The sequence below is a fragment of the Watersipora subatra genome, chromosome 1 (genome assembly GCF_963576615.1).
Source record: "Watersipora subatra chromosome 1, tzWatSuba1.1, whole genome shotgun sequence".
Taxonomy (NCBI): domain Eukaryota; kingdom Metazoa; phylum Bryozoa; class Gymnolaemata; order Cheilostomatida; family Watersiporidae; genus Watersipora; species Watersipora subatra.
Window position 1 is genome coordinate 32,310,555 of NC_088708.1, and position 9,968 is coordinate 32,320,522.

Consider the following 9,968-nt stretch of genomic DNA (forward strand, 5'->3'; position numbering starts at 1 on the left):
GCAGTAGGCTATCCACTGTGTAATATAGCACCACACATGTTGTGTTAGAGCAGTAGGCTATCCACTGTGTAATATAGCACCACACATGTTGAGTTAGAGCAGTAGGCTATCCACTGTGTAATATAGCACCACACATGTTGTGTTAGAGCAGTAGGCTATCCACTGTGTAAGTGCCGAGCATGACTCATCTTTAGGTCTTGCATAATAAATTTCCATCATTATAATGCATCCTGCTTATCGATTGATTGCTATGCTTTTTCACAGATCCATGGAGATGCTCTCTTTTCCAAGAGCATAGTGTATATATATATATATAAATCTCAAAGTTTGTTGTCGTCTGTCGTTATCTGTTCAGATGTCCGTCTGTCCAGTTATAGCTAGTAAAATTTTGGAATGACAAGCGCTCCAACCACAACCAAGCAAGCAACCACAAGTTTCCAACCACTCATTTAACCACTGAGCTACACAACCCTTAAAATTCTATCGCTCTTATCATATACTGTATATCATTTTCTCGATTGCCCATCCTAAGTAACATATTAATTGATGCATTGCGCCCCTGCGTTGCGATGCCCTTGTTATAAAATATTTTTCGTCCAACTCTTATGAAACACAATGCTTTTTCGGCCTAGCCATACGGGGGCGAATTTCTGGTTCGTCATACGGTATCAACAATAATTCCTCTCGAAATTAAAATTTGGCGAATTTTGTACTGATAATTACGAAATAACAAAAATGTGGATAAGCTATTTTGCCTCTCAGTTCAGCGTTATCCGTTTTGGTAAAAACGGCTTCGCAAACAAATGAGCGATAAAATTTTAGTTGTCAGTTTGAAGTTTACTAAAATACATACTAAAACTTCCTTCAAGTAAGTGTTTAGTAAGCTAAATTCATTTAAGTTAGATTCAGCGTTTATGTTACACGTCTGTCTCGACGGTAAGAACTCTGCATGTAGCACATTGTAATGTTACATTTTTTTGCAGATTATAACCACAAAATGCACTAAAGTTATTGTAGATAACTATAGTTACAAAAGTTAACATATTGTTTCGTTACTATTTGTTAATGATGATGGTTTTCACCAGGAGGTGATTGCATTAGATAATTACTATGGGTTTCAATACCACTCTATGTACGTCTATACCACAGGTGTCTTTTAGCGGGATATTGCCGAGGCCGGGCCGTAGTATACACACACAAAAAACAACATGTTGTTGTTTTTTGTGTGTGTGTAGACTACGGCCCGGCCTCGGCAATATCCCGCTAAAGGACACCTGTGGTCTATACTATATTTTCGCCTTATGATGCCAACACTAAAATGAAATAAAATCATGTGATTGTGTACCAAATAATTTTTCATTATAATCGTAGCAAAGCAGACTATATTTAGCCGTTACCTGCTAATTATTTCACATTTACATTTAAACACCCTTTTAGTTTTACTTTTCCTCCTTATTTAGTTCAACAAAACACTTCTTTCATGATTTGAAATTTAAAAGTTACAGTTGTTTGAAAAAGTTTGAAAACCCTTACCGTTGTTTTATTTTTTCTCTTAATTTGTTTGAACTGCACAAAAACACTTCTCATAATATGAAGTTTAAAAGTTAGAATGGTAAAGGTTGTATAAGTTGAATAAAAATAAATTTGGTACTTAAAGACTTTTATAACCCGGGCAATCAGCTGGTATTTCTATAATTGTGAAAAAACCACAATAGATATAAAATGGAATGGATGCATCTACCCCCTCACGCTTATATGCAGGAGTCACAACAAGCGTAATCAAACAGAACTCGGGCTTGATCTGAGGATACACCTTCGACCTCTGGTTTGACCAAAGACATGTTAAAGATTTTGGAGAAACAACCGTAGCTTGAAATGGTATAACTAAACATTATGCAGCAGGTCACATATCATATAATGTTATCATAAGCAAATGTGGGGCATGTGCTTACAGTTTTGATAAGGGCTCTCTTTACATTACCAGAGGTCAGCCGTCCCCTAAACCAATAGGTAAGAATTGATTCAGTCTATTTTTGTAACAACATCAAGGTAGCACCAATCTCAAAATTGGTAGTAGTGGCGATCATGAATAGCAGAGATTAAGGGAAAAATGTTTGCTTGAAGGAACACCGACATACAAAAAAGACTGGTGATTAGGAAGTCGGCTGCTCATGTTAATCATGGAAAAATAATTGTCCCTATTAACATGCTAACATGCCCAACCAATAACACAAGATGTCAGGCCTGTATTCCCTGGTTGCAAGTTGGGGCTGCAAATGTTAGGTGACTAGTTATGAACACTTGGGAGTTTAGGGGGCGGTGTTAGCCCCCCTCTTCAACGGGATATGGGGCAGCGCCCCGGAGCTCTGGACCTTTTAGGCATTAACAACCCTCAAAGTATGCATACATGTAATCAATTGTAAGCATCGCAATCTACATAAATATATTGCTTATGGTTCATGGTAGGCAAAACCTTTTCTTTATTCAACGAACGATATAAAACTCATGACAATACAGATTTCTGAAGAAAACATTGAAAGAACAAGAGCTATTACTTCTGTATTGTAATAGCTTTTGTTCTGTCAATGTGTCCATGGCAGATGTGTTTCACAACTGATTCTGTATCAACATGTATTTCAACATTTTTATATATATGTAATATTAGAAGATTATTTAGACGAGCCTGCCTGATAGTGCTCCTTATTGCTGTTTTGATTTGCTTCAATGCAAAAAAGGATCTCTTACTCACTGCATTAGTGGCAGGCAAAACCAATACTACATTAGTGAACCTCATCGCGAGTTGCACTGGAGCGCAACTAGCGCTCATAATTAGTTGTAGTTGGAAATTCCAAGTGAATGAGCTTAGACTGCAATTCTTAGTACTTAGCAGTTAAAAATTACTAAGAAGTTGAGGCAGCTCAACCGCTCCAATGAATACGAGCATGCAAGATGTGGTGGTCTAATAATCTGTGACTTCTCAGCATGCCATACAAACTAAAAATTTAAAAAAAATGCTTCACTCCAAGTCGTTAGACATTTCAGATGTGAACTTTATTGAAGATCAATTCAACAAGCTAAAAAACTCCTAGAAAATTTTGCAGAATTTCAATAGGAAGGATTATAGAGCTTGGACAAACTCAAATAGTAGAACATTTAGTGCAAACTCTACCATATCCAACAGCAAACCCTATCACACCGGTGAGTAGACAAACGTGGATACAACAACAAACCCTTTTACACCGGTGGGTATATAAACGTAGATACAACAGCAAATGGATCAGATGCAAAGTAAAGAAATCAACTCTCCAGAACTGGCAAATGGACATTGCCATTTGTTTTGGTGCGCAAGAATGATGGAAATATGAGGTTATGTGTTGATTACCACAAACCTAACATTGCAATAGTAAAACAATTCATGACAATATCAGGAATTGATAATGCTATGACAATAATGTATGGAAAAATAAATTTCAGTTCAATGGCCCTATGTTCAGGCTTCTTTTAAGCCTGGTTTCTATATGACAGCGCAATTATCGTGCGTGGCCCAGTGATCGTGCGCAATGCATTTCTTGGGCCGCGATGCAGTGTTTCCATGCTTGTTTTGGACAGGGTAGATAATTTCCTTACTTTTTCGTAGGAGAGACAGATTTCTTCGGAAAAAACAGCCCTCCATTTGAATTGTGGGATAGGTTCAAAAGGTCTAGCGGTGTATCGTGGGATACATCATCGCGCGCACCCATCGCAAGGATCCATTCTGTTGGATCCTTGCGATCAGCGTACGCACGCCGCGCAATCATCGTGCGTTGACGTTTTCATATCACAGCTGACCTACGCACAACGTCGTGCGCCTTGTTGCGCGCCTTGCGCTGTCATATGGAAACCAAGCTTTAAGTAACTTTACACAAAATTCGAGGGAAAGGACCAAATTGATCACCCCTTTGGATGCTACGAACTCAACCAGATGCCACAGGAGGTGTCAGGTAGTCCTGCAACTTTAACCATGAAATAGCATTTATAGCTTTGGCTATTATGGCAGACCTGATCAGTGAAGGTAGTAGTTGTGTCTATTAGACGACTGGCTGATGATTTCAAGGACCTCAGCGAACACTGAGCTCATAGCTGTAGAAAACAGCGCTCACTGGTTTTCGCTATACTGGACTGAAGCAGAGACCTTCAAAACTTTGCAAATGGGAAATTTTATATTTAGAACATGTGATATCATAAAATGGTATAGCAGTTGCACCTGACAACACAAAAAAGATTCACATGTTTACTAGTCCTATGAACAAAAGTCAAAGAGGTTACTGGGATTATTTGGCTATTACAGGAGCTTATTAAAATTATTCCTGAAGAAGCAATAGACAGTGCTTTTTCAGGAATTATTTTATAAATCGTAGCACATAGATACTATACTTAGCTTATATGAGAAGCAAGTTATCATAGCACTGATTACACGATTGACAAGCATAGCAAGCAAACATCAGGAATTAATACGACGTTCAGAGTATAAAAAAGCAATGCAAACCCTGAAGTCCCACATCGCCACTGCCCCAATACTCAACTTTTAAAACCTTTAATAAACTTTTACTTTAACTACAGATGCATTGGCCCCCAATACTGGTGTGGTACACTCATCCTAGTATTTAACCAACCTCAGTTCACAATTATAAAGAGTAAAAACCTCAACCAGAGAACAGATATACAATTACAAATAAGCGAACTCATCCCTTTCACCATGGATGATTACAATACAAGCTGGGAGTTCATGAAATGACAATTGATGCATGCATATTGCATAGTCACAATACCTGACACACTCATTCCATCAATTTATGAAACTTATCAGTATAATCGTAGTACTCGACCAATTGGTCTTATCTCCTCTGGCTTTATCTCCTCGTGGTAAAAATAGTAGTAAAAGGGTTATACAATTTTACCCATCTGGCCTGATCTCTCTTTGATAAATAGTAGTAACAGGGTAGTACTAGTTCACCCCCTTGGCCTCCTGTCTGCTTTAATCCCTTTCAGAGGCTCCTTTTGTACAACCCTTTGAGAATAATAACTTCTAATTGGCTTCTTGTCAGTATTATGCAAACTGTGTGCTATTGCTGACTAGGCATATCACAACAGATCAGCTGTTACAGTGGAGCGCATGAGCTCATCTTTCTGGGAAGTCCATGATGTTTGAATTTTCTGAGTGTGGAATTTATAAGTTTTTCTATCTTTTTTGTTTTTAGCTTTAAAATTCTAAAAAAACTATGAAGTATGTATTTTACTTCATTTTTACTGTTATTATAAAATCACACTTTTAAAAATTTTATTTTAGCTGTGAAAAGTTGTTAGAGCTTATTTTGCAAAGGCTCTGCTTACTGCTAGAATCCAGCTCCTTGGGAAATTCCATGATTAAATGGAATCCAATGGAGAGAGTTAAAAGGATTGTTTTTCATGAGTTTGATAGTTTTTGAGGACCGCTTTGAAGCACAGTGTACAATAAAATAAAATTAGCATAAAACATAAAATTTAAAACTAGCATGAAGTAAAAAGCAAAAAATACAAAGAATAAAATGTATAGGCATAACTGTATAGGCTTTTTATAGGATTGGATAGCTGTTTCGTTTGTATGTCTCTCTTTTCAATGTTTATGCAATATTTTGATGGGTTGTGTTGAATCTGAATAAGCATTTAAATGAATGTCTACATTATGGTGAGATACAGTGATTAGTGGTTTTTCCATCCAGGTAGCATCTGACATCCTTTGGGTGGTCTGCGTGTTGTGTCTGAAATAAATAGGTCATTAAATTATCTTTTTGCGTGTATTGTTGTCATCATAGGTCATAGTTGTTTATGGTTTCCTTGGCAAAATAGGTCTTCCTGTTTTCTTCCAGAACTGATATCTGACACAACCCTGAAAATATTTTAGTAGTAAGGAATTTACTATTGTGTCTTCCCATTCCTACATAGGTATGATATTACACTCACATATAAAATGAAATGAACACTTACACAAACTGACAAAAAAGGTACACAAAAGCTAGCTATGGTTAGATAGGTTTTAAAATCAGCTGACACACCTACTAAGAAATTGCCATTTTTTAGGTCAAACCTTTGCATCAGTAAGTTTCTCATATCTAGATCTTTTTGAAAAAATACATTAAATAGCTTGAAAAGCTATGGAATAAAGCATTAGGCTTTATCTTGTTGTATGGAAATACTGCAAAAACAACATACCAATAGGGAATGCAGCCAGACCACAGGATAAGCATATAATACGTACAAACAGCAAGACACCCAAAGGCATCAAAAAATCCAATAATTAGAAAATGTCAAAAGCAAATTACAAACTTCAAAATTGAAAGAATCAATCATAGAAACTGCGTCAACACCAGATGGAGAACATGCCAAAGGAAAATCGAAGCAATTAAACATACCAACCCCCATCACCAAAAAATCACCAGAGAAACATTAGAGACAAATCCAATGAGTCACATACAGATCTACCACTACTGTCAAACATGGCCTAAATACCAGGAGTAAGTCACGAGCTCCACCCTACATGTCGACATCACGTGCACCAGCTGAAGATTTAGGCCTATCCAAACAAGATATCTTCCTGACATAAACCATTGAACCTTAACATTCAATCTACACCCACAGGCTAGCCTTCCCACATGCCAGACATATATAAAAGAGAACAGTTCTAATGACTCAGCAGCTCTAGCTCTCTCTTCCCGAGGGCCTCCTTGGACGCTTCCCATCTGCCTACTGAGGAACCTCTCTGCCCGCCTATAGAGCCTCATTCTCCTTCATTAACTGAGCCTCTTCTACACCATTATCTCAACTGCCAAATTTCTGTACCTATATGGACTGTTACGAATCTCGTTTGACTGTTGAGACGCACAGCTGTACGAGACTGATCAAATAAGCATGGAGTAAGGATGTAACTGTCATTAGCCATTTTAATCGTTTGTCATTAATATTATTGTTTTAGAATTTCATTAGTTGTGTATTTCATTGTTTGATTTATAGAATAAAGAAATAACTTTTACTGGTAAATATCAGTATTGCTTACAATAGTGTTGTGTTGATTAATAAGTTGATTTGATAAGTGGGGTAAATTTCCATAGCGTATAAAACCACAGCGAAAGATAATATAGCTCCATATGGAAACTAAATGTCGTGGAGGTTATTGATAGATGAGAATGCCACAAATAGGTTTATACATAGCTGTTTATTAGTAGTAAGTATATGATTACTACTTGAAGATAGGGGCAAAAAACAGGTTTGCTTGGGTAAAAGGGGCAATTGCGTGACACGGGCATGAGATGCGTGAGGCATGGGGCAATTGCGTGAGTCTCACGCCCAATGCGTGAGAGTTGGCAGGTATGCGCATGACGCAAGTTGTTATAGTCTGGGATTGTCATGTGAGAGTACTAATCTCAATCATGGGATTTGTAAATGTCGCAACTCTGGAAGTTAGTTATGTAAGCTGCATGTTGGTGTAGCTTGTTGCTTTATTCAGATCTATCTGTACATGACTGATTTCAGATATAACAATAACTTAACGCCTTCACTTGTACCTGAACCAGTAATAATCAAATTCGTTCCCCCAAGCTAAGCAAAAATGCACAAGCTAAACATAGTCAAAATAGAATAAACTGACTAAACAATTCCAACACTGATGTTGTGTGTAGATTCGGATTGGTTATGCATAACATCATTTCTCCACATCCACCCATAACAATCTTCAACATCAAAGGACAAATAACCTTTACGAAACTGAGGACACTGGTATTGAGTTGCTGAGAGTGAGAGAGGAGAAAGCAAGAAAAACACAAACTGTTTGCTAGGTGTGCAACTGAAAGCATTGAGCCACGGTTTTAGTATGATAGCATAGGTTATAACACTCGTCAAAGAGCAGATTCTTATATAGCAGTCGTATATAAGAGCCAATCTGTTTTATCGGTCTCTTTGGCCTCGAAAACTAAAGGAATCAAAATCTTAAAAAATATTCAATTTCTGCAAATAAAGTGAGAAACAAGGAAAAAACAAACACATCTTAACAAAGTTATCATGAGGAACTGCTTTTCTTAATTATAGTCAGTAAGCCACCTTCAATTATTGTTCACTTTCGCTCCAGTTGCATGGATATACACTGTGTGGGTTGTGGGTTATAGAGTTGAAGGTGCTGAACAACATGGCAGGTAGTAACTCACTGCAAACCGGCACATTCACTCAGAATTAATGATTTTTTGTGAACTAAAATTGAGGAGTTGCCCTCTCTTGCCAAACGAATTTTGGCCATTTGATTGGTTTAAAGCGCAAGGTCGTTTAAGAGTGAATAAAGTGTGGAGTTCTAGCATGTATTTATATCAAGAAATTGAGTTCCAATCGACATGTTTCTGATTTCTGAGTAAGATAATCAGCATTATGATTTGTTTCTGCCACTTTCAAAGCACTAGCCAAAGAAATCTACCCACATAACTGAGTCAGCAATGCTATGATAAGTTGCTGAAGTATGCCAAAGAGTAGGTTACTAATAAAGATCCAGAAAGAACTTTGTGCAAGGAATTTATACATTCTTGTACTTATGATGATGTTGTTGATAAGTCCACTGGTAGCAAAGCTGAGCTGCCTTTAATTCACCAAACCTGCTATGTAAGGATAACCAGCTTAGCAAAGCTCAAATCAGCACAACAGTCAAATGTAAGTAATCTTATAATTCTAAACTAACCTGCATAGCAGTATTTAATGTTTTAAAAATTTAAAATTACATTTGTTAAATTAAAATTACAAACTTTTAGCTAGGCTTTCACTGTTGTCTAGACAACTCTGAATGATGAATGAAATGCCTGCATCTGGTTAAATTTTATTGGTACATGTTTCTTTCAAGATTGTAACTTATGAGAATGAAGATCCTGAGCCAACTACTAAACAACTGCACTCCTCATCCACAATAAGAGCCGAAACTACGCTACCCAAACTATGTGTTATTTGTGGAAAAAGGAGCGGTGGACTAAGTAAGCTGGTAAGCGTATCAGAGATGGTCTACTAAGGGCAGAGACCAAAGATGCTGGTAAGTTAGGTAACTTTGGCATTATGTTTATCACAACCGTGGTCTACCGTAGAGACTAATTAATCTAGCATTTGTGATGATTTGTTGAATTGTTATGTTTGTTTTTACAAGGTAGATTAAAACAAGCTGCTGAGCTAAGAGCTGATCATAGCCTCCTGGTACATTTTCTCTCTGTTGACACCATCGCTCAGGAGATGTGTTACCACAGACAGTGTTACTACCAATGCCCAGGGATGAAATCATTGTATAACTCCCACACACAAGACACGGGCACATCATCCAGGTTGGTGTAATCACTGTACATTGTTATTTGTGTGAATATGAACATTATTGCTAGATTTTCTGTACATAACTGCTCCCATCGTCCAATATCAACCAAAACCAGAGTACAAACTAATATGACATGTCCACCATATACTTAGATTTTAGCAAGGCACCAAATGAAATATGAAAAGTGTGTAAATTGTGATTTACATCAATACTTAATATGTAGAATTTAAATTATTTATAACATGCCATAGTTCAGCTATACTCTGTTTCTTTTCAGTGAATCTTTACTCAATCAGGTAAAAACTTAATATATGTAATACTGCCCAATATATAGATTGTGTGAAATGTGGCTATTTCTTTTGCAAAACAGTAGAGATGCCCCAATTCTAAATTCATCAGCCGATTCAGATACCGATCCGATATACCGATTCTCATTAAAAAATAATCCGATTCAGATCTTTTGTGTTGCACAGATAGTTGTTCATTTTATTATGAAATACAAATATAAATATTAATGTATAAATTTATTTGTTTGTATTTATGGAAAAAATATACATGTATATAGGCTACATATTGACATACTGACATACCGTGCATGTAGTAACAAAACAGTCCGTGTTTCTTG